The sequence below is a fragment of the Siphateles boraxobius genome, unplaced genomic scaffold (assembly GCF_051911475.1).
Source record: "Siphateles boraxobius isolate OS27281-9 unplaced genomic scaffold, OSU_SipBor_1 2, whole genome shotgun sequence".
Classification (NCBI taxonomy): Eukaryota; Metazoa; Chordata; class Actinopteri; order Cypriniformes; family Leuciscidae; genus Siphateles; species Siphateles boraxobius.
In genome coordinates, this window is record NW_027508810.1 from 1,612,009 (window position 1) to 1,636,939 (window position 24,931).

Sequence of the window (24,931 nt, forward strand, 5' to 3'; positions counted from 1 at the left end):
TGAATGTTCGCTGGTTCTCCGCTCCTTCTTCCCTGAACTATGCTACACTACACTAAAATACAGGCCTGTTCCTCTCTCGATCATCATCCTCCTCCTTTATGCTTCCGCTCCTCCGTGATAGTTGCAAGAACGGTGTGCTACCCAGGTGTTGTCACGGTTGGGTTTTATGTCTTGTTCCTTGTTCTTGTATGTCATGTGATTCCCTGTTTGACATGTGTCTTGTCTATTGTTCCCAGGTTTTTCATGTTAGCCACGCCCCCTTGTTATCTCATTTAGCTTGTTTGCCCTTGTATTTAAGCTCTGTGTTTCATTTCAGTCCTTGTGAGTTCTTATGTTGTTATCGTCGATGTTGCTCGTGCTTTCCCTGAGTCCTTTTCATAGCCTGAGTCTTTGTCTAGTTTCCAGTCTGTCTAATAAAGTGTGCTGCATGTGGATCCTGCTTCTGCATCGTTTCTACCGCATCGTGACAGAAGAACTCACCACACAAGATCCAGCAGTATGTTCGCCAGTGTCTCTTCCCCAGCCACCGAGCGGGAGAGAGGACATTTCTTTGAGGGGACCCGGTTGGTCAAATTTCGCGGGACCCGTGGAGGCCGCAGTAGAGGAGGTGGTCGAGAAGAATCCCGACACCACTGTACACTCTGGCCTCTCTTCAACCCTGGGTTGGTGATGTCCAGTCCAGGGCTCCATCCGCCACTGTTTCCGTCTAGCCCAGAGCCCTCACCGCTGGTCTCGTCCGACCCAGAGCTTCCACCGCTGGTCCCGTCCAGCCCAGAGCTTTCTTTGCCGCTGGTCCCGTCCAGCCCAGAGCTTCCTTCGCCGGTAGTCCCGTCCAGCCAAGAGCTTCCTTCACCGGTAGTCCCGTCCAGCCCAGAGCTTCCTTCGCCGCTGGCGCCGTCCAGTCCTGAGCCTTCTTCACTGTTGGTCCCGGCCGATCCAGAGACTGTTCAAGTCAGTCTGCCGATCCAGAGACTGTTCAAGTCACGTCTGCCGATCCAGAGACTGTCCAAGTCACGTCTGCCGATCCAGAGATTGTTCAAGTCATGTCTGCCGATCCAGAGACTGTCCAAGTCACATCTGCCGATCCAGAGACGGTTCAAGTCACGTCTGCCGATCCAGAGGCAGTTCAAGTAACGTCTGCTGATCCAGAGACTGTTCAAGTCACGTCTGCCGATCCAGAGACTGTTCAAGTCACGTCTGCCGATCCAGAGACTGTTCAAGTCACGTCTGCCGATCCAGAGACTGTTCAAGTCACGCCTGAACCTGAACGCTCAGCGTTGCCGGTATCTGTTCCTGAACCGGTAGCTGTTCTTGAACCAATGTTTGTTTCTGTGTTTGTGTCTGTCCTTGTGGCTGTTACTGTTCTAGTGTCTGTTCCTGAGCCGGAGCCAGTGTCTGTTCCTGAGCCGGGGTCTGTTCCTGAACCAATGTTTGTTTCTCTGTTTGTGTCTGTCCTTGTGGGTGTTACTGTTCTGGTGTCTGTTCTCAGGACAAACACCAGCTCCAAAAAACACCGGCTCAGGAACAGACACCGACTCAGGCCGGTGTCTGTTCCTGAGCCAGTGTTTGTTCCTGAGCAGTAGCTCCTCGCTGAGGCAACTTAGGGGCCCACGGCCACCAGAAAGATCCTCACCACCGTGGCCGCCCGAAGGGTCTTCAACGCCCTGGCCGCCCGAAGGGTCTTCTCCGCCGAGGTCGCCCGAAGGGTCTTCTCCACCGTGGCCGCCTGAACTGCCTGCTCCACCCTGGTCGCCTGCATAGCCTGGTCCGCCCACGCTCCATGGCCCAGGTCCGGCATGACTATATCCTGGTCCCGTTCCCCTGTGCGGGCCTGGCCCTCCATCCCTCCCCTGGGACCACCTCCGCGTCACCACCCTCCTGAACTTTTTGTTTTGTTTTGATGGGCGTCGGGAGCCGCGTTCGCACCACCAGCCTAGCGCCGTTCTCTCACATCCCTCGGCCGTCCTTCGCCACAGTGTCATAGTGCAGCAAAGAATATTTTGCTTTAGTGCAGTAATAATCTATAATTAAAGCTGCAAGCAGCATTTATCGGTGTTCAAGCAGTTTAGGCAGTTAAGGCAGTTAAGCTCAAAAGCATCAAAAGACATTAAGATTTATGTAGCAAGCATTTAACCACTGGAATCATAGATGGAATAGAAATTGGATTGCTGTAGCGCCACCTATGGGCCAATCGGGGTCATACTCGGATAGGTTGTCCCCAAATTGAGGCCTACCATCTGGCCGAGTTTCAAGTTTCTGGGCCTTACGGTTTTGGCTGCACGATGCGTTTTAGGGGAATTTTTTTTTTCAAATATCAATTACAATAGGTTTTCAGCACTAAAGTGCTTGAACACCTATTAAGAATGAGACCTTTTTGACAGTTATAGCGCTACCTATGGTCCGATCTCCATGAAACTTTGCATGCTTCTTCACCATGTTATGACACATATGCTCATCAATTTTTGTGAAGGTTTGACTTTTCCTTTAGGATTTATAGGCTTTAGACTGTGCACTTTTTTTCGGTCGTTTTGAATTTTCTCTATCGTATCGTCCGGGCTCCAAAAACATCAAGCCCGATGCTTTATCTCAAATTTTTTACCGTTCCGTTCGCCCATCCACTCCTGAGTGTATTTTTCCGGAGAGACTCATTGTCTCCACACTCATATGGGAGATCGATTCGAAGGTCCGTTCGGCCTTAGAAAGGGCAACGCCTCCGCCCGAGTGTCCACCGAGTTGTTTATTCGTGCCTGAGGGCTTACAGTCCGACGTCATTCGGTGGGGTCATTGTTCCAACGTAGCATGTCATCCGGGAGTCAATCGCACCAGTTTTTTGGTCAAGCAACGATTCTGGTGGCCCTCCCTGGCTCGCGACATTCAAAGTTTTATTTTGGCATGTTCGGTCTGTGCTTGTGGTTAGACTTCCAATCGCCCACCGGATGAGCTACTCCAACCGTTGTCTGTCCCTTCGAGACCCTGGTCCCACATCGCGCTAGATTTTATCACTGACCTCCCGCCCTCCCAGAGCAATACCGTCGTTTTGACCATAGTGGACCGGTTCTCGAAGGCGGCCCATTTCATTCCCTTGCCCAAATTACCTTCTGCCAATGAGACAGCGGTTGCTGTCATAGATCCAGTCTTTCGTTTACATGGCCTCCCGATGGACGTGGTCTCTGACAGGGATCCCCAGTTTATTTCCAAATTTTGGAAAGAGTTTTGTCGTTTGTTGGGGGCGAGTGTCAGTCTTTCGTCTGGGTTTCATCCTTAGAGCAACGGCCAGACCGAGCGTGCCAACCAAGACTTAGAGAGAGTGTTGCGATGTTTTTTTTTCTTAAAATCCTTCTTCATGGAGCCAGAAACTCTCATGGGTTGAGTACGCACATAACTCGTTACCAGTGTCATCCACGGGCCTCTCTCCGTTTGAGTGTAATCTAGGGTACCAGCCACCAATCCCCCACCACCGCGACTCGTAGACAGGGAGCCTACGTATTCGGTTAACCGTATTCTGGACTCGAGACGGAGGGGACGCGGATTCCAGTATTTGGTGGACTGGGAGGGTTACTGTCCGGAGGAGAGAAGTTGGGTTCCTGCTAGGGACATACTGGATCACTCCCTTATCGATGATTACAATCGCCAGGTAGGCTCTCCTGGGAGTGCTAGGATGCACTCTTAGGGGAGGGGGTACTGTCACGATTCATAAATCTGTGTGTTCATTTCTTGAGTTTATGTCGGGTGTGTATTGGGATATGGGTGTGTCAGTGCGTGTGCGTTGCCTAGATACTCAGCTGATTACTCTAATGAGAGGCTCAGCTGTGGCTAGTTTAGCTGCCTTTATCTAGCTGGCGTGTGCACTGTGTGTTGTCGGTTCATCACTCTTGTTTTTTCTCTCACCTAGTTCCTGTTCGGAGTCTCCTTGCGGAGGTTATGTTGTCTCCTCGTCTTGCTTCCTGGCATTATGGATTTCAGGTCGCCCGCCTGCAAACTGTGCCGTTTTGAGTGTAGTTCCCTGATTGTCTAATACACTGTGTTTTACTTGCACTTGGATCTTCGAACTCGTCATTGAGACAGGTAACCGATAAATTGGCTGATAAATCTAAATTAAAATTTTTATATAATTTTTGAGAGCCTGACTACAAAAATCTCACCATTAAAAGTGTATATGAAAATAATGTTTTCATAATTTTATCCAGCCTATATGACAGACTTGCGCTGCTCAAGTTGCATTTAACTGTATTTTAATTTTTTGAAGTGATTCGATCATATTTCAAGTAATTCAAAACCATCATATATCTTTAATATATCTGCAAAATTTTCTTATTGGGCCGATAACGATAACATTAAAAATGAACATATATCGGCCGATATGGTGGCTGATATATCGTGCATCCCTAATTAATATTGATATCGTTTTCTTTTTTTTTTTTTTTATATATATATTTGGACTCCCTCGTGTCAAAAACTTGCCGTAAAGTCTTAAAAACTTTTACAGACTCTGCAATGCACCAATGTGTTGTTTTCCAGTAAAATTTTTGGAGGGGAAAAGCCCTACTCCGTTTTGAGTTATTTTTCTTACCCCATTGATTGGCAATGTCTTGTTTTTTAAGCATAAATCTACCAATAACAAAAATGATCTGACAATAAACTTAATTTTAAAACAAGTAAATTCACCATATTTTATGGGTATTTAGATTCTGGCTGTGTCCGAATGCTGAAAAATGCATATGGAAGTAGGAACGCAACAAGGCACGTCTAAATCCAATGATCGTGTCACTTCCTGTCTCCTGAGATTCTTTCATCTGATCAATTTCTAAAGGCAAAATTGATATGTGCTTCGCTGCCTAGATGATATCCCATAATCCTGTGCGTTTAATTCAGTGACAAAATTAGCATATCGTCTAAAAGTTGTGGTCAGTTTGTGTGTAAATGTTAGTTTTTGTAAATGTAAGTTTTAGAACGTTTTTTACTTTTTGTGTGAGAAATTACTACAGTAGTAATTTCATATTTATTTAGTCATCATCAAAGCTTGCTCTATGTTGTATGTTGTAGATCAAAGCTTATCGCTGCCTCAGAAGTCTGTCTGGAATCAGTTTTGTGAGTTTCATTCGTGCCCAAACGCTGCACAGTCATTGCCTGATAGGGCAGCAACAAGTCATTTGCCTAAGCTTTCAGATGGAGCCACTGTTCCTTAAAAGACCGATTAAGAAAATGCTTTCCAGGTGAGCATGTCCGAATGGCTGAAGGTCTAGGCTGTACAGACTCTCCTGTTGTCTGAAACAAGTCCGCCGGGATTCGGGTGGTGTTTAAAGTCTTGCCTGCCGTGTTGAGATGTGCAGAAAAGCTCTTTTTAAGGTAATATTTTCTGAGAGCTTTTCCTGTATGACGTAATTTCTTCCAGGCTTTCCTTGAGTGAAGTGACTGGATTGGTGCTTGTCCGGAAGGCAGAGAAACATACCAGCACATTATGTGAGGAAGGAAAACATTTTTGCAAAAGCTTCTAGCAGGTTTGTGTGCAAAACTGGAGTTTAACCGTTAGCAGGAAAATTCATCAATCCCACTGTACACCGATTAACCCACAAAAACTGCACAGCTGTAATACAGCGGGCAACACACTAACGCAACACTAAGGCACGTCCAGAGTAATTAAAGTATCTGATATCCTGAAATTGTACTTTACTGGATTTTCCTTTTTGAAGTGATTTAAATCATATTTCAAGCAATTAAAAATGAACATGGCGAACAGTGCGCATCTGAAGTGTCGCAGCTGAAGGAAATAATACATTATTTATTGGCTTTAATCGGTCCGATAACGATAACATTAAAAATTAACATATATTGGCCGATACCAATTGTTTGCCGATATATCATGCATCCCTAATTAATATTGACACAGTTGTGTTTTTTTAAATATATATATATATATATATTTATATTTTCAACCTTTGACTGGAAAACAACATAATGGTGCATTGCAAAGTCTGTAAAAGTTTTAACACTTTGCGCCAAGTTTTTGACATGAGGCGGTCCAAATATATATATATACTTGGACCGCCTCATGTCAAAAACTTGGCGCAAAGTGTTAAAACTTTTACAGACTTTGCAATGCACCATTATGTTGTTTTCCAGTCAAAGGTTGAAAATATAGCGGGTAACATACTAACGCAACACTAAGGCATGTGAGGAGTAATTAAAAGTATCTGATATCCTGAAAATCAGGTCTTGTTGTGAAACACCCCCTTCCGGACACAAGGGACTCTGGCTATAAAAGACACATGATTTACAGATAAAAGCAAGTCCAGTTAAGTTTGAATGACTTGCAATGTCACACCCTCATCTTCCTGTCTCTGTTTTGTGTTGTCTTGGTGTCTACAGACCGTCTCTCTGTGCATATTATTGTTGTAAAACCCAATATGCTTTTAGTTTTGTGGCCAACAGAGATTTTTCTTTTTATGATCCACGGCCTAACTGGGTGGGTCAAATGACATACAGCTTACCACAGTTTATAAGTCTGCAAAGACCACAAAACCAAACCAGCTCCTTTTGATCCAGTTCTTGTTAGATTTGATTCATTTAGCTTCATGTACAGAGTCAGAGTAAATGAGATGTGACTGAATGAGGATCTACACCCTGATCAGGCCTGTCAGGTTTATAGTAAGAAGTCAATCAAGCCTCACCTAAAGAAGTGTTTACATCTCTTAGGTGAGAAGCCTCTAGCAAGGGCTGAGATGACAGTTGAACGTTTAGTAATTGGTACTGGATTTAGTCTTTCTTCTTAGACTGTTAGTATTTGTGGGAAGATATGAATAAATTCATATCGGCAATTCATTTTGAATGTTATCAGTGCATGAGAAATTGCTAGACATCGCTGCAAAATGATATTCTGAATAATTCGTAAAAGATATCCAGGTGATTACATATATCAATATTTGCAAATAAATTCTCAGAAAATAACAAAGACTAATTAAAGAACATTAAAGGGTTGCAAAAAAAAAAATGCCTTTAGATCAGAAGTATCCAGTTCTGCTTATGAAGAGTTGCTTTAAAGGAGTAGTTCACTTCAGAATTTAAATTTCCTTATAATTTACTCACACCCACATCATCCAAGATATTCATGTCTTTCTTTTTTCAGTCGAAAAGAAATTAAGGTTTTTGAGGAACACATTCCAGAATGTTTCTCCATATTGTGACTTTAACGGGAACCAACGGGTTAAAAGTCCAAATGTGAGTTTCAGTGCAGCTTCAAAGTCTCGACACGATCCCAGCTGAGGAATAAGAGTCTTATCTAAACTATCGACCATTTTCAAAAAAACATTTATATACATTTTAGCTACAATTGCTCTTCTTGCACTAGCTCTGCGATGCACCACGCATGACGTAATCACTCTGAAAGGTCACGTGTTTTTCGGTTCAAAATGCAAAGTGAAAAACTCAATCTCATTTTTTCCAATTTAAATATATTTTCCAATTTAAATAAAGTTGGTACTTCTGCCTGTCACATCTGACCTCTTAATGTGATTACGTAATGCGATTTTTCATTTCTGGAAGATCTAATTCATTGAGTGAGACGAGAGAATGAGTTTAATGAATGTTCATGGTCAAATCAGCTCATCATGTTTACGCAAAGGATCATAAGGCTTGATGGTTTACTACTTAAGTATTACATATTGTGCATTACATGGTCAAGCGTATATTTCACAGCCCCTAGAAATAAAAGAGGTTTTATTCAATGGAACTTTATTCACAGCGTAATATACTCCTAACTCGTTGAAACAATACAGATATAAGCTGTTCACACAAATACCAACAAACCACTGGAATGGTGGTAGCTACAAAAGTGAGCAGTTTCATAAGTTTTGTCACCTGATGTCATTCTAGCTCTATTGTGTGTGTCAGATCTTCACCCTTGACCCAGGACTGCTGCAGCCTGCTATACTGTAGATGACAATAAATATCAGCACAACACACTTATTGTCATGGTGAGCAGGTAAGAGGAGAGGAGAGGGTTTAATCACAGCAGTTTTCATTAAACAAACACACATGCAAAGATAATTCAAACAGGGAAAGCAGATGCCAATAATCCAAACATAACTATATTAGCGTCCACACCAGCGGACGATTTCATTCTGTTTATTATAAGTGCGCTGTAATTTTGTCTTCTGTCACTTTAAATGCTGGAGCTCGATAAAGCAAGATGGATTCTGATTGGCCGTCTATGGTTGCATCATTCATCAGATGGAAAAAATCGCTCTGAAAGTGATTCAAATGATATTGTTTCTCTGTGCCGTTATTATAGTTGTGCTGTGGTTTCTGCTATTCTTTTATATTTAGTATGATATATCTTTATCATTATAGATGTAGTATCTGGACCAATCAGACACACACAAATTATTCATAATATTTAATGAATTATCCAGCAAACTCACTCTCCCAACAAAGGGAGAGAAACTTTTTTTTTATGTTTGTAGCTAGAAAATAACACGCATCAGATGTGTGATAACTCATTACAAATCTGTATGCAGTATGTCCAAAATTGTTGCGATAGGGTTTAAAAAGGCAATTCTCCAAATATTACATAAATAAATGTTTTGTAATGACATTTAATTTGATCTATTTTGTAACGTATACACTGTAAAAAAAAAATCATTAAATTTACGGTAAAAAATGGCAGCTGTGGTTGCCAGAAATTTACCGTAAAAAATGCAGTAGTCATATTTTAGGTTCTAACACAGTTTTGATGAGAGTTACATTTATTAATCAAATGTAAAAAAGCAATACACATTAATTTAACAACATCAGATGTAAGATAAAACTCGAATGTACATAACTGGTTAGAAAAAACTAAGAAGAAACGAAAATACATCAAATGTGAAGTGTCACGCAGGAAATTCTGGGAATGTAAATTTACGTTTTTTTCACTGTAAATTACATAATGACTTGTTCTTTTTCACTTCCCAAAACTATCAATTTAATGGTATTTCACTGTAAAATTACAGTAAATGTACGGTTCGATCTATTACAGTTATTCACCGTATATAGTACGGAAACATTAACTGTTTTTCACCGTAGCATTTTCTTTTACTGTTAAAATCACAATTTATTTACAGTGGAAAGTGCGTATTAATGATGGACTGAACTATATGTGAGTGCATTGTAAAGTCTCTGTCATGTAAAGGAAGTTTTATTAGTGATTACTCTGACGCCGGTACATCTGCTATTTTCTGTCACTCATGACATGAATCGTCCACAGCTGACAAAACACATCGATCAAAGTGTACATTGTGGATGATTTCACGGACAATGTTGTTTTAATTGTTTTTTGGTGCAATGTAAACACTGGTAACTGCACAGATATGAATGTTGCTTCAAATTGTATGGATGTCAAAGTGACTTTTTTTGCTTGGTGGATGATTTCAGGAGACTTTTAGTCTGTAAGTGACCACCAAAACACAAAGTATTGACAACTGTTCAAACTAGGAAATAAACTCTCCCACTTTATTCATAAGAGCTGATGAGGTTTGAATAACATGCAGAAGTTGTTCCCAGCGCAGTGTGACTGTTAGTCACACACACACACACACACACACACACACACACACACACACACACACACACACACACACACACACACACACACACACACACACACACACACACACACACACAGCTTCTCCAGCCAGCTGCTCAATATTGCATTACACGACTGCACCGTCTAGTTATGTATTTATTGTTGAGTCCAAACAAAACACTTTGTTATTATAACCCTTAAACTTTTTATATTCCATTCATATGCTCAACAGCTCAATGTTTTCTCACCATGCTTGTCTGATTATGTTGTTTTTCCCTCCGCTTTATGAGGCCATTCATGCATTTCCATAAGGAAACACCCTGCGTGATGATGAAAGACGTGAAATATATGATGAAATATGCAGCAATATGTTCTCTAAAATAGACCACTTTAAACAATAGACCTGGAACATGACCATTGTGCAGAAACCGCTTGTCCTGTGGAGCCATGAGTGCTGGAGAGACTAACATCTGTTATATTAACACTTCATTTCAATGGTTCACTTTAGACATTATCCGACCTAAAATAACTTTGCAACTATGTCAACTAGCAGTCATTAGAGTATTAGTGTCACGGTCCGTGTTTGTTTGTATTTTTTTAGTAGTCACATGTCTTCCTTTGTTCTTTTCCCGCCACTCATTCGTATCCATGGTTACTGTCATTTAGTCCATCTGTATCACCTGTGTTTAGTTCATCATCATCATCATCATCATCTATGTCACCTGTGTTCTGTTAATCAGTGTTCATCAGTGTTTGTATTTAGTTTCATTCTATTCAGTCAGTCTTGTCCGATCTCCGTTGTATTAAGTGTGTGTGTACCTTCTGCCCGTCTTCTTTGTACCTGTTTGAGTTACATTGTGAGTAAAAGTTTGCGTTGGAACTTTTGACTCCTCCTTGTCTTCTGCCTGCACCACACCGTGCCAATTAGTAGATCTGCTTAATATCGAACACTTTATTTTGATGCTCCAGAACAGACAGTATACTGATTGTAAGTGACTTTGCTACTACGTCAACTTTTTCTACTAACCCGAACCCTAACAGTCTGCAAATACTCTAATGAGAGTTAGTTGACATGTAGTTTGAATTTAACTTGTAGTTTGTAGAATGTCTACCATTAAAAGCTTATTTGAGTGTAACCCATATGATGTATAGTATATATTAAATTATGAATAAATGCCTGATTGGAACTTTTTAATGTTGCATGTCCAGCAGCTTTGAGACTGAGCATTTACTACACAGGACATGAAACTCGTCTCGAGAATCCACTAGTGCCTGGAAGGAAATTCCAGGAAATACAGCAGCTTTAATCGCAGCAAGACAGTTATGCTGTTAATAATAACTTTTGCTCCTCATCTTGGTATTTCCTCCTATTCTGGAATATGAGTCTGTGATTATGATGCAGAAAACCGCTGTGACCTGAGAAACACTATATGGAGGGAAAAGAAAAACACTCCTGTCAGCAGCATGACTCATTAGAAAAAATATCAATCATTTCATTTTTTTATGATGATCATAATATCAAAATGCAGCAATGATTGAATTAATGAATGAAAAGGAATTCCACTGAATTCAATTCCTACACTAACACAAAATATGTAATGGGTAAGTTACTCTAATAGCTATACTAATTACATCTTCAACAGTGTAATTAGATTAATGTAGCAATTATTATCTCTACAAACTATTGGATTACTTATTACTAATTATACTTTCTAAATCCCATATCAACCTCAACCAGTTGAACAATACAAGAATCGACTCGAAACTGCACTTTTGATTTTTTCAAATAAACAATATACAATTGCATAAACTATCCTCGAACTGACCAAAATATGTAAAGGGAGAAAGTTCAATTTTGATTTTAAATTCACTATTGTTTAATATAGAATTTTTATACATAATGCAATTACATCAGAAATTACTGATATTGAATTACAAAACATTAAGAGGAATCCCTTACATTACTTTTTCAAGGGAAATGTAATTAAATGAGAGTAAATAGATTAGGCATTAGAGTTAACACTGCATGTAATATCATATTGTTTTGGACATCCACCATCCAGTTCCATATTATTTGAAGTACTGTTTAGTGTAATCTAAAAACAATGGCACATGAATACAGTAATCAATATCATGGTGTATATATCATGGTAATACCATCTTCAAAACATCGATGTACCATAGTACATGTACATGAGCTGGACGTCAGTCGATTCAGTAGGCTATCATTGATATACTAACAGATTTTTTGTTAATAGATTGGATTAGATTTTATTGTTATATTTTCTGCTTTCATTTTAGATTTATGTGCAGTTGAAATGTTATTTTATAATAGCCTAATAAAATCCAAAGACACCTGTCAGCAGCATAACCCAGATGAAACCGTATCAATACTTTTTTTTATGATCATAATATCAAAATACAGCTATGAATCAATTAATGAAAAGTGAATAACTGAATTCCATTCCTACACTAACAAAAATTACATGTATAACTGTAAAACCATATTGTTTTTGGACCTACACCATATTCTAATGTTGAGTGTCATCTAAAAACAATGTCACACAAGTACAGTAATCAATACCATGGCATATCATATACTGTAGGTAATACAATCTGATACATCACTGTACCAAAGTAGGCCTACTACAACACGGGTGTCATCATTGATATAGCCAACTATTATACTATACTGTCCTGTGAGTTAGATTTTATTTTTATATTTTCTGTTTTAATTTTAGATTCATATTTAGTTGAAATATTAGCCTATTTTATTTTTATTATTATTATCAAAATAAATAAATAAAAATAAAAAAAGCCTGATAAAATCCCAATCACGTCAGCTTGACATGTTTGGTAGAAAGTTCATGGTTTTGCGAGTTCAACTGTGTAGGCATATAGTTAGGCTGCTGTCGGTGTGTGAGCCTGTGCTGTCACAGAAGGCTGTCTAGGTAGTCAGCACAGACTGTAGTGTGTGTAGTGTACTGTAGCATAGACGATGTGTGTTGAGACACGGCCCAGTGAGTTCAGCGCTGCTGTGAGTGACTGTGTGTGTGTGTGTGTGTGTGCGCGTGAAACGCCAGCAGGGCAACAAACACACAGGCGGACGCAGTAAGTTATTGAACTTATTAAACTATGTAGAGCACTTTTGTTTTTCTGATGTGTTGTTTTTCTTCCTACAAACACGGAGGCATAAGGTTTTAATCTTCATTTATATGGATTTATAAACAGTCTCGTGAGCCTTATTGGAAGTTGAATATAACGTTATTTCATGTCATCACTGCATTAGGAAGTAGTATTAGTCTACATTTTCATTTCGATATGCTGCTATGAAACGTTTTTTTCCCCTCAGTGTTCATTATTTGTTTTTTAGAGACGGTTAATCATGTGATGTGAGTGTTTTTTGTTGTTGTTTTTTGCAGCCGGAAGCATGCATGGTTGTTGTTATACTATAGCTGTTATTTGATGATGAATGGATGAAATAGGTGATTGTTTCTCAATTAACCCATTTAACACGAAACGCCCTTTATGATATTTTCCTAGGCATTTTACATGCGACGAATGATCTGAACGCAGCTAAAGACTTGAGTCTGTTTTGTGCTTCATAAATCTATAATTAACAGTCTTAATAAATGTCAAACACTTGCGAACTTGTTTTGTTTTGAATATGATACTCATTCTTGGAATGTAGTAATAATATATATAATGCATGAAAAACTGCTCCAGAACTTGATTGAACAACTGCAGAGTCGAAGGAAATTGTGAGATCACTCGAAAAGTGTGTTTATCTTTGCAATGCTGTTCATATATCCCCAGACAGGAAAATGTATTTGGGCCAGGTCTTCATTAGCATTTGGCGCAGATCCGCTAAACGGACCTGGGCCGGGCTTATTCTTTCCAACGGCCCAATACCGGAACAGGATGGAATTACGGATCAGAGACAGATCTGGGCCAGCACTGGCCCAGTACAGTTATTAATGCCATGACATGTGGTGCAGATCTGGCCCAGATCCGTGACTCATATTTTACATCGGGGGCTCATCTGGCCCTGGTCTGTGATTCATATTCAGGCTATCAGACAATTAAGGCACAAACACCCAGACAATTTGTAATTTTCAAAAAACTTTTTTTATTTTAATCTCATTTATTGCTCATTAGTTGGGTGTGACCGGGCACGGCGGCCACCCCCACGGTCGCATGCCAGATTAAACCACCTGATGTTATACTGGTTTATCTCGGTGTCAGGCTTTGTCAGACATGCGATTCTTCCTCACTGCTCCTGTAAGATGTACACAAAGCACACAAAGCAAAGAAACAAAGAGTAAATATTAGATCCAATATTCAAAGGTTCTTCATTACATGACATTATAGTAAAATGCTTGCACAAATAAATAATAATAAATGTGACTAAAGTGGTGTAGAGTGAGTAGTATTAAGGTAAAAGAGTATCAAAACTTGAGAGCACATAGATGTGAATTTGAAAACTTGTACAATAAATATTCATACTTGTACGTGAACATTTACACTGACAGCTCCAATGTGAAAACCTGTAAAATTAAAATCTGAAGTTGAATGTTGAAATTTGCACTCGCAGACAAAAGTCACAAACCTGTATTCTGAATTTTAAGCTGCAGACAAGCAGTCACAAATGTATAAAATGCCATTCACAGAAATACGACACACACAAACTTGTAATATATATTTGCATTTAATCGCAGTACAACCTCAATTAGGCACTTGCAACTTCTCAAATCTGTCACTGCAATTTCAAATTTCGCGCCTTGAATTTTGCTCCTCTTTTCGTGCAAGTTGCAAAACTAACTTGTGCACTTGAAACTCAGTGGCAGTAAGAGAGAAAGGGGGACGCTCTGAAATGCTAACATGACTTAATGCATTAGACTGATATTTAAAGAAATAAATGATATTATCAAACTCAGTAAAAACCATACTAATAGAGAAGTGGGTCTGGAGAAGTGAGTTGAGAAGTGGGTCTACTGGTGCTGTGAGCACTTACTAGTTCACTCATATGACTGGTCCTCTTGCGTGTTTTGTCCTACAATTGTCGAGGCCTGCGTCTGGGCCAGGGCGCAGGTGACAGGGCTCGTCGTTTGGTTATTGACAATCTCTTGGAAAATTGTGACATTTTATGCTTGATGTCAATTTTCACGGTGCAGGGGAATCAACAACTGATCTTAGCTCGAGAATAATCAGGGGTAGAATACCTGGGGGTCGGGCCATTCTGTGGAATAAGAGACTTGACTTACTTGTCAATGTCCTTAGGCTTGATGTAGACTGGTGTATTGGTGTTCAGCTCAGTTACAGTGGCAGGGAGCTCATCATACTTAATGTTTATACACCATATGAATGTATTCAGAATGAAGCCGAATATCTTAATAGGCTTGCTTTTATCTATTCTTTTATTCAGTGTAGTAATACTTATTGTATTTATGTAATTGGGGATATGAATGCTGACATTGCGGAAAGAAATTCACTGTTTGCTAATCATATGATCCAGTTTTGTCAGGATAATAGTTTAAAGCTATCAAGTCAAGAGTTTCTACCCTCAAATACTTATACTTATATAAGTGAGGCTTGGCATACAGCCTCGTGGTTGGATCACTGTATTAGCACAGATGATGCACACTCATCTATAGTGGGTATGGACATTTTGTATGGGGCAGCCACCTATGATCATATGCCTGTGCTTATATTGATAAATGTTGAGGATATTCCAATGCTCTCTTGTGATAGTTCTGATTGTAATACTGAATTTTTGGATTGGTCTGCCCTTTCAAGGGAGGATATTGCTGGCTATTATGCTGATACAAATAGATTGCTGAGTAAAATCAGTCTTCCCAGTGATGCAATTAGGTGTAGTGATCCTACCTGTAATGTCTGGAAGCACAGGGAGGAAATCTCCTCACTATATGATCATGTTGTGAGAGCCCTGTATGAAAGCAGTAGACCCTATTTTAAACGGAAAAACAAAAGGGGTAAAATGAGGCCTGGCTGGAATAAGTATGTGGCCGGATATCATGAGGAAGCTAAGTTAGCGTTTAAATCATGGGTGTTGGCTGGTAGACCAAGGCAAGGCCCGCTGTTTGAACAAAAGAAAAATGCTAATGCAGCGTATAAATATGCTGTTAGATTTATTGATAAAAATGAGCAAGCTATGAGGGCAGAATCTATGGCCGAGAAGGTAATGGATAACCACACTATTGAATTTTGGAAGGAGGTAAAGGGTCTTAACAAATGTAGTATACCACCCCCGTGCACTGTAGATGGTATCTCAGGTGTTGAGAATATTGCTGAGATGTGGAGACAGCACTACAGGACCTTGTTTAATTGTGTTAAAAGTGATATTTATGTGTCTGACAATATTAAGTGTGTTGATTTTAAGGCAAATTTTTCACATGAGGTATCATGCACAATAAATAAGTTAGCAGATAATAAAGCAAGTGGGTTGGATCACATCACTGCTGAGCACATTAAATATGCCAGCATGAGGTTAGCCCCCCTTCTTGGTATTTGTTTTAATTATTTTTTAATTCATGGCTTCCTACCGGATACAATGATATCTGTCTTGCTTGTGCCGGTGATCAAGGATAAGTCTGGTAAGGTTGGTTGCTCTGATAACTACAGACCAATAGCCCTTGCCAGTGTATTGTCTAAAGTTTTTGAAAGCATCCTGTTGAGCAGAATTGTGGACATTATCCCCTCTACAGACAACCAATTTGGTTTTAAACCAAAACATGGCACAGATATGGCCATATTCCTTAAAGGAAATTGTTAATACGTATAGAGATAAGAACTCCTCAATTTTAATGAGTTTTATTGATGCTTCAAAAGCGTTTGACCGCGTCAATCATTACAAGTTATTTGACAAAATGAGTAAGAGAGGTGTATCTAAATGTATTGTGAGAATTCTGTCCTACTGGTATGCCAACCAGTCTATGTTTATAAAATGGGGCCACTGTGTTTCTGCCCCTTTTGGGGTCAGGAACGGGGTCAGACAAGGTGGAATCCTCTCCCCTATTCTTTTTAACTTGTATGTTGATGAGCTCTCTGTCTGCTTGAATTTGTGTAACACTGGGTGTATGATAGGTAACACTCTAGTGAATCATATTATGTATGCAGATGACCTTGTGGTCTTCAGTCCTAGCAGTGCTGGTCTGCAACAGCTTCTTAATGTTTGCTCTGACTATGGAACTGTTCATGACATAAGATTTAATACAGACAAGAGTGCGGTGATGATTTGTAGAACAAAGGAGGATAAATGTCAAATGTTTCCTCCTTTTAAATTGGCAGGTAATACCTTGATAGTTTTGAGCAAATATAAGTATCTGGGGCATCTCATTACAGACCAGTTGAAGGATGACCTTGACGTTTATAGGCAATGCCGCTCTATATATGCTCAGGCGAATAGTTTGGCTCGTAAGTTTGGTGGGTGCACAGATAGAGTGAAAGTTGCTTTGTTCAGAGCTTACTGCACTCCTCTCCACAATGCCCACTTGTGGTCTAGTTTCAGCAAAGCTAGCTTGCATAAACTTCAGGTAGCTTACAACGACGCACTGAGAATTCTGCTGAGAAGACCACGCTGGTGTAGTGCCAGTGAGATGTTTGTGGCTGCAGGTGTTAATACTCTGCAAGCCACATTGAGAAATGTTATGTACAAATTTATATGTCGGCTGAATAACTCAGAGAATTATATAATTGTGGCATTGACAAATATCAAGTTTAGCACTACACGGTATAAGTCCAAGTTATGGAAGCATTGGTATAGTTGTCTCCTCTGAAGTTGTATTTGTTTTTATTATATTGTATTGTATTGTGTGTACTGTCTTGTTTGTTTTTATTTGGACCGGTGAGTCTGTAATAAAGTTTTATTATATTATTATTATAATAATGCATTCAACAGAAAAGCCGATGAGCACAGAATTTGACTAAAGAAAGCAAATTTGTGTTCAGAGCAAATAAACCTGCTGCCTGTGTTTTATTAATAATGTATAACGAATTGTGTTTTATTTTTTATAACTGTTGGTCCATTAAGCCTCATTAAGTGTTTTCTATGGGAGGGAGAAAACTTCAGATTTTAATTTTACAGGTTTTCACATTGGAACTGTGAGATTAAATGTTCAGGTACAAGTATGAATATTTATTGTACAAGTTCTCAAATTCACATCTACGTGCTCTAGAGTGTTGATACTCTTTTACCTTCATAGAGTAGTGAGTGAATGAATGAGAGAGTGGTGATCTAGGCATCTATATATAATACTTACGAGCCATAATGGCCTTGCTTGGTTATGATGTTTTTGGTATCTCTTCCACCAATAGAGGCCAGCATTCCCACCTGTGGAAACAAGAGATTAAATTAGTGAGAAGTAAAAGATTGATAAATGATAGAGAGGTATGGACAACATATTCATAGACAGTATATTCTGATTTACAGGATAACAAAAGTAGATATCCATAAATCCCTCTGTAATTATTTCTCCATCTAATATATGAACACAATGAAAAAATTATTTTAAACCTAATGAGAGAAAAAAAAACGATGTTTTTGCCTGCCGTGTCTAGATCGCCTCAAGAGGATTTAGCATTTCCAATTTATGCATTAAATTATTATTAGTATGACTGTATTATTATTATTGTTGTTGTTATTATTATTATTAGGGAAGGCCTACTTTCATTGTTAAATTGATAGGCTATTATAATTAATTTGCCACGCAATAATTTAACTGCGCATCACTGCATTGACACGCTGGCAGGATAATAATATTATATAGAAGCTTGCTTGGGCTGACAATTATCTAAATTATCTAAAAACATTTAGATCGATTATACAATGAATTCTAGGCCTATAATTAAGTTATTAACAGCCTATAAATAGTATGTCCGAACCCTGCAATAATCAGTCATCAATGGAAATTAAAAACCGCTTTAGGGTATTTCACAAACAGCTTGTTTAACAAATTAATAAAAGAGGCACATCGCAGTGGCTTAGAAGACGTGGGTAACGTTAATATGGTTTATCCATTTTGCAACACGAACTGGAGGTAAGCAACAGTAGGCCTAGGCCAAATTTGCAGGTAGTTTGATAGCTAACATATCAGCAGGTGGTATAATACAGTGAAAATTGATATGATATTGACGTCGAACTAGTTTAATGTATTTGGACGTGGGAAGTCATTAATTTGTTATTTTTGCAGTAACGTTATAGCAGCAGTCACCGCTGCTAACGTTAGTGGGTAGGCTAACGTTATACGATTTTGCATCTAACACACAATGGACACAATATTCAGCAATTTTAGTGAATAATAAGCAAATATCACCGATTCAGCCTTAAAGCATATGTTCACATCAGTTCAGTTGTGGATGTTTAAAAGAACCTATACTACCAGCTAACCGCCTGCTACTACCCAACTTATCTGACACGTCTCAGGTTGTCAGAATGTCAGTGTAAACGTTTGTAAACTTTTATTTTTAATATAATTATGTAACAGACTAACATGACATCAACACCAGTTTACTTTTATAATGTACTTACTAAATTATACTTGTATAATGCACTTACCAATTAGCAAAGATGGTGAAGCCTGCAGTCTTCCACTCTTGTCAGCGGGTTTATGCGGGGTGGCGCCCGCGCGTCCGGTCTGCGCAGCTCGCGCGGATCCGGTCCACACCTGCCAGGCGGGCTAAATTCAGTTGTGGCGCGTATGGTCTGCGCAGCTCGCGCGGATCCGGTCCACACCCGCCGGGCGGACTCAATTCAGTTGTGGCGCGTATGGTCTGCCCCGGATCGGCGCCGCACCCGCCGGACGGACTGTCACAGTCGAAGCTACAGACAAGTCTGGCGCAGAGTTGGTGCAGATCTGCATATTGAGTGCGACTGCTGCGTGAATCTACTGATTCGAAAACGGACCTGGGACAGATGTGAACATATTGCATTATGGGATACAGTATTCCATGTATATTTCTAGTATATTGGTACTGAATACTTTTACAGATGTTTTTGACCTTTCAGGCATCTCATTTGTGCAGAAAAGTTGTTTTCTGTACAAACTTTGCACACTGCATTCCAAGTAAGAGTGCTTGCATGCAATTCAAGACAGCCTTTTTTAAAGATTTACAGTGTCCCTACGCAGTGTTCACTGCTCCTTACTCCCTGAGCACACCATGTCTGCTGAGGTTCACTTCCCTTGGCAAGATAAGTTCATTGGGAACAAACTTCAACATCATCAAACAAAGATGACACTTGAGTTGTGCATATTAAAGGGGATTGAGGTTATATCACATAATATACAGTACTTTTGTAAATAAATGTAATATAAATTACTAGGCTATACTTTACTTTATTATACATTCAAGTGGCAATTATTTATCATTTGCACAATTAACACCGGGAAAAGTGGCATTGAAATGCTTGTGACGAGGCTCAGACATACATTAACAGAACCATAAATAATCAAATTGGTAAAGATATATAAACATACATCCAAGTGTATTTATATTATTATTAAGTTATTATTTAATTAATTATCATTTGACGATGCTGAGTGATACATTTGCAAACTGACTGAGAAATGTCTGTTATTTTAGGGTGTTTACATGACACCGATGTACTAAAAATGGAAAAGTTTTTCCTTTGAAAAACGTCCTTTTCATTCACAAGGATCTGCGAATACGACTCAAAGCGCTGTATTGTGCTGCCAGACCAGTAGATGGCGATGTCACTTTGTAAAGAAACAATACATGGCTATGCATGACGTCACCGTTGTCACAAATTTGCATTTTTGTAGTTTAGACAGAGACAATAACAGTATCGTTTTCAAAAACTTGCACTTTGAAACCCATTTTCAAAAGCTTCCATTTTCAGGCCGCCAAAATGCCGTTGTCGTGTAAACGAACGGACAAAAAGCATAAAAAGTTTTCTGTTTTTAGTTGAAAACGTTTTTGTGTAAACTGCCCCTTAGATGTGTATTTTATCTTATTTAGCTCTAATCATGATAGTTGTGCTGTAATAATCATCCCTGCACCACACTATTGTCGCATCTCGCACAATTTATACCCTGCAAACAAAACTCCTCCTGACTTATTTATGTGTTCTTATGTAATTTATGTATATCTTAAATGTATTAAAAACGCTGGAGCCTCAAATCATTTTTATATTTTAGTCAGTCTTGCAATGACTGGTGGGTAATTTGATGTATCGATGTTCCCTTATTCCCTATTCAAAGTGCCCTTTGAACTGAACATGTGCCCTCCCTTCATAGGGCATTCAGGGTGTAATGGAACACACTTCCAGACTTTAGAGAAGTAAACTGTGTTATACTGGATGTGAACTGTATGGCATGTCTCAGCAGCCAGTAGTGTGAGATGTTGTGGTGCAAAGCCCTAGACATGAGGCAATTCCCGACTGCATTGCTGGGCTAGATAGGAATGTGTGGTTTCGTCTTTTTTATATTTTTTTATTTGCTCGTCAGACAACCTTTGAAAAGGCCATAACAAAGACTGAGAACTCAGATATCTTGCATTGCTTTCCTAAAGCTGTGATTGGTTCAGAAAGGTGAATCTGTTTTCATTCCTGATCATTGGTGTTAAAGGAATAGTTCACTTCAAAATAACAATACTGTCATCATTTATTTTCATCATTCTCGCCCTCAAGTTGTTTCAAACCTGTATGCATTTCTTTCTTCTGCTGAACATAAAGGAAGATATTTTGAAGAATGTTATAACCAAACAGTTGTTTGACCCCATTGAATTCATAGTATTTTTTTCCTACTATAGAAGTGAATGGTGTCCAACGATTGTCTGGTTACCACTAACATTCTTCTAAATATCTTCCTATGTGTTCAACAGAAGAAAGAAAAAAGAGTAGGCTAAATGATGACAGAATTTTCAAGTGAATTTTTAAGTGAACTATTCCTTTAAGTATGTCTGGCTTTGTCCTCCTCGAAACACTGTTCATACTGGTTTCTGTCGTGCTGTGGTTATATTCCTCCACCGAGAACCGTCTCACGTTCTCAAACCCTTCATTCTTCAGCTGTAAGTGTATGTTGCGTCCGGTTCACTGGAGCATGTTCTCGGTTGGAGCCGTTCCTGGAGAACCGTGTGGTTTGGATGCCATTGTCAAGGCTGAGGTTAAAGTGATGTCAGGACAAAAATCCCTCAGCAATGTCTGTGGGAGGCTGTTTGCTCATGACCTCCAAGCATTTGACTAGATCGTGCTGAATGAATCTTGATTATTTGTAATGATATGCCATGATGACTCTCAGGATAGATAGTGAGAGGAAGTAGTCAGTGCTGTATTGAAGCCACCACAGATGTTTCTATTGACACCACAGACTGAAGTGTCTCAAGGTTGGCTAGTATTTTGATTCCCTAACTAATATCCCACTGTTGTGTCTCTCCGTCTCCTCTAGTGGGTGTATAACTAATAGTCTTGAATGATTACGAAAAAAAAAAAATCTGTTGGTCTCTTAGTGTTTTGACTGTTTGGGAAGTCCAGATGGTTCCACCCCAGTTCTGCCACATTTTCCCCTCATAAAAGCCACCTAACTTTGAGTCTCGACATGCAACAGCACTCCAAGAAAAGCCTGTAAAAACGGGGACCAATGTACTGTGTTAATATTTTTTACGTGTGTATTTTGAATTACACATTGCACTGTGTTGTGTTTTAGGCTTAAAGGAAATGTCTGTGAACTTGGCAGAAAATTACTGGTGCCTTTTCTTTTTTTCTAAAAAAAAATATTACAGTGAATGATACCTTTTTCCACTTGGAAAGTGTTTTAAAGACATTGCCTGCGTCTGAAATCGCATACTCTCTTGAGGAGGTCATTTTTTGAATAACTATTTTGTATGCGCTAAAATGGTTTGTAATGGGTATGATGAATGTACAGTAATCTGGTTCTGCATTCCCCATGTTGTCATTATCATGTGACCTACCAGCGTCAGTTGCGTCACTTCACTGCCATTCATAAACATTAGCAACGCATTATTAGCTGTGTGATAACGTAGTAAAGCCAAAGGCTAATCATATCAATTACCGTTATGTGTCTGACGTTGTAGAGAGCGATACATAAAATGCTTTACCATTCTGACACAAGTACTTGTGGACGAACCTGTATGATTCACTCTTCCTCTTCTTCTTCTGAATCAGTTTCTGGGTGAAACATGACTGAATTAAACCAGTTTAGCGAGTGGATCGGGTAATTCGAGCGGCTGTGATTGAGTTGAGGCGGAGCTCATTTCCATATTTATGATCTGCATACATTCAAGCTATTTTAAGGCATGAAGAAATTTTCACGGGAAAAAAACATTTAAACCTCATTTTGATTCTCAAAGATGAGTTTTAAGGGATACAATTATTGACTTTATTGCGAGACCTGACGGATCCAGTGAGAACTACATGTAACAGAACAAACTTACAGTTAGACTAGATGTAAAAATGGGAATTTCACTACTTTTAAGAGGCTTTTTGTTGTTTTTTGGAGCTTGACAGATGTGATCGCCATTCATTGTATGGAAAAGAGCAACGTGAACATTCTGCTAAACAACTCCTTTTGTGTTACTTATAAGAAAGAGAGTTGTATGTTTGGGACGATTTGACGACACAATTTTTAGACCGGTAGTCTGTCTTTTTTATGTGGTTTTGTAGTACTTCACTGGTTTATTCATGCTTTATGATCTATGATAAACCGGTGGAGGCTGTAGACTAAACATTCCTGCTCTGACTACACAAACCTGCATTCACCTCTAATGTCCGGCTTTGTGAATCTGAATGTTGTGAATATTGTCGCTCTTCTCTTGGCTGGACTTGTTCCTTTCTTTTCTTCAGTGTTTAAGTTCTTCCTCGATTGAATGCTTGGAAGGGGTCATATCAACAATCAGCTATTCCTTCCTCTAATTTGTTTTGTGACTCTGAATCCCATTTGCATTGCTCTAATTATACTGCAAATTGCAGTAGGCCCTATGTGTTTTGATATGTCTTCATGATGTTGTTTTGAAACGGTACATTTCACATCACTCTGTTGGTCGATTTTATCACTTTGAATGGGACTGGTAATTTAAAGCTTGTGTTACGTAGAGCCGTTAGGAGTGAACACGTTTGCTTGAAGTGTCATGTTTACTGTGCCATTCAAGTCACTTCACTTGAACTCAATTTTTTTGATAGAATGTCCCGTTTTAACATTTTGCTTAAAGAATTGTGAGAGTTTTGACTTAGGAGGTGGGGTACTGTATACTATAGTGTCTCGCAGTGTGCAATGATTCAGTTTTTATCTCCATAATTGGGTAATCATTGGCATTGGCATTTTATTGTTATTTTATTTTTAATGTAGGCCTATGTAGATGTTTTTATGTGTACTGTGTATATGTATGTATGGATATGTTTACGTGTACTTGTACATATAGGCATTTATTATTATTGTTTTCTTTTGTGGATGTTTATTATTTATTTTATTTTATGTTTTTGTTTCTTATTTGCTGGCATGGGGTGGGGGGATGCTTTGTAACGTGTGTATTAAAATATAAAGAAAAGAAAAAAGAATTGTGAGAGTTTTGACGATTTAATGATAGTTAAGAACATTTCCCTCACAAATTGTTTTTACTGTAATGCTTTTTTTAATAGTAATAATAATTAGTATTTCTTATTCTCTGTGGTGATCATTATTGGAATTATTTTATTATTTTTTTTAAATACTATTTTACAATGTTTTTATTTTATTTTATTCAAATCTGCATAAATAGCCTGATCCACAAAATAGGTCAGGGATCAAATTTGTATATAACAGAATGAGTAATTTATTTATCAAAGTAACAATATACAAAAGAAAAGTAATAAAATACAAATAAAACAATCCAGTTATAGGAATGTTACAATGTTTTGAATAAATACTTTAAATACCACACAGCCTGCTACAAAACTGACATCAACTTTACTTTTAGAAAATATTTACAAATCTAAAAATATATTTTTACTTTATAGTAATAAGATTTTCCAAAATGTTATTTCTTGGTTCATATAAAATCATTCTCTCTCTCTCTCTCTCTCTCTCTCTCTCTCTCTCTCTCTCTCTCTCTCTCTCTCTCTCTCTCTCTCTCTCTCTCTCTCTCTCTCTCTCTCTCTCTCTCTCTCTCTCTCTCTCTCTCTCTCTCTCTCTCTCTTCTCTCTCTCTCTCTCTCTCTCTCTCTCTCTCGTAATGGTTAATAATGGTTTTTATACTGGACAAACTGTATATTCTATCCCCTTACACTGCCCTATCCCTAAACCTACACCTCACACACACACACACACACACACACACACACACACACACACACACACACACACACACACACACACACACACACACACACACACACACACACACA

The 24,931-nt window shown here is 38.9% G+C and overlaps 1 protein-coding gene and 1 long non-coding RNA gene across 2 annotated transcripts in view; one reads left to right on the forward strand and one right to left on the reverse strand.

Moving 5' to 3' along the window:
• The first annotated feature begins 12,556 nt into the window (after positions 1-12,556).
• Positions 12,557-24,931, forward strand: part of pls3 (plastin 3 (T isoform)) — a 40,689-nt gene continuing 28,314 nt past the window's right edge. Inside the window, exon 1 of the mRNA XM_077235647.1 lies at positions 12,557-12,670. The gene's annotated coding sequence lies outside the window, so the exon portion shown is untranslated. The remainder of the gene's footprint in view (positions 12,671-24,931) is intronic.
• On the reverse strand, positions 13,665-19,201 carry LOC143744265 (uncharacterized). The gene is made up of 3 exons (XR_013205824.1): positions 19,134-19,201; positions 17,839-17,909; positions 13,665-13,838 (listed from the first exon to the last, which is right to left on the reverse strand). It is a non-coding gene; the product is annotated as an uncharacterized LOC143744265 (long non-coding RNA).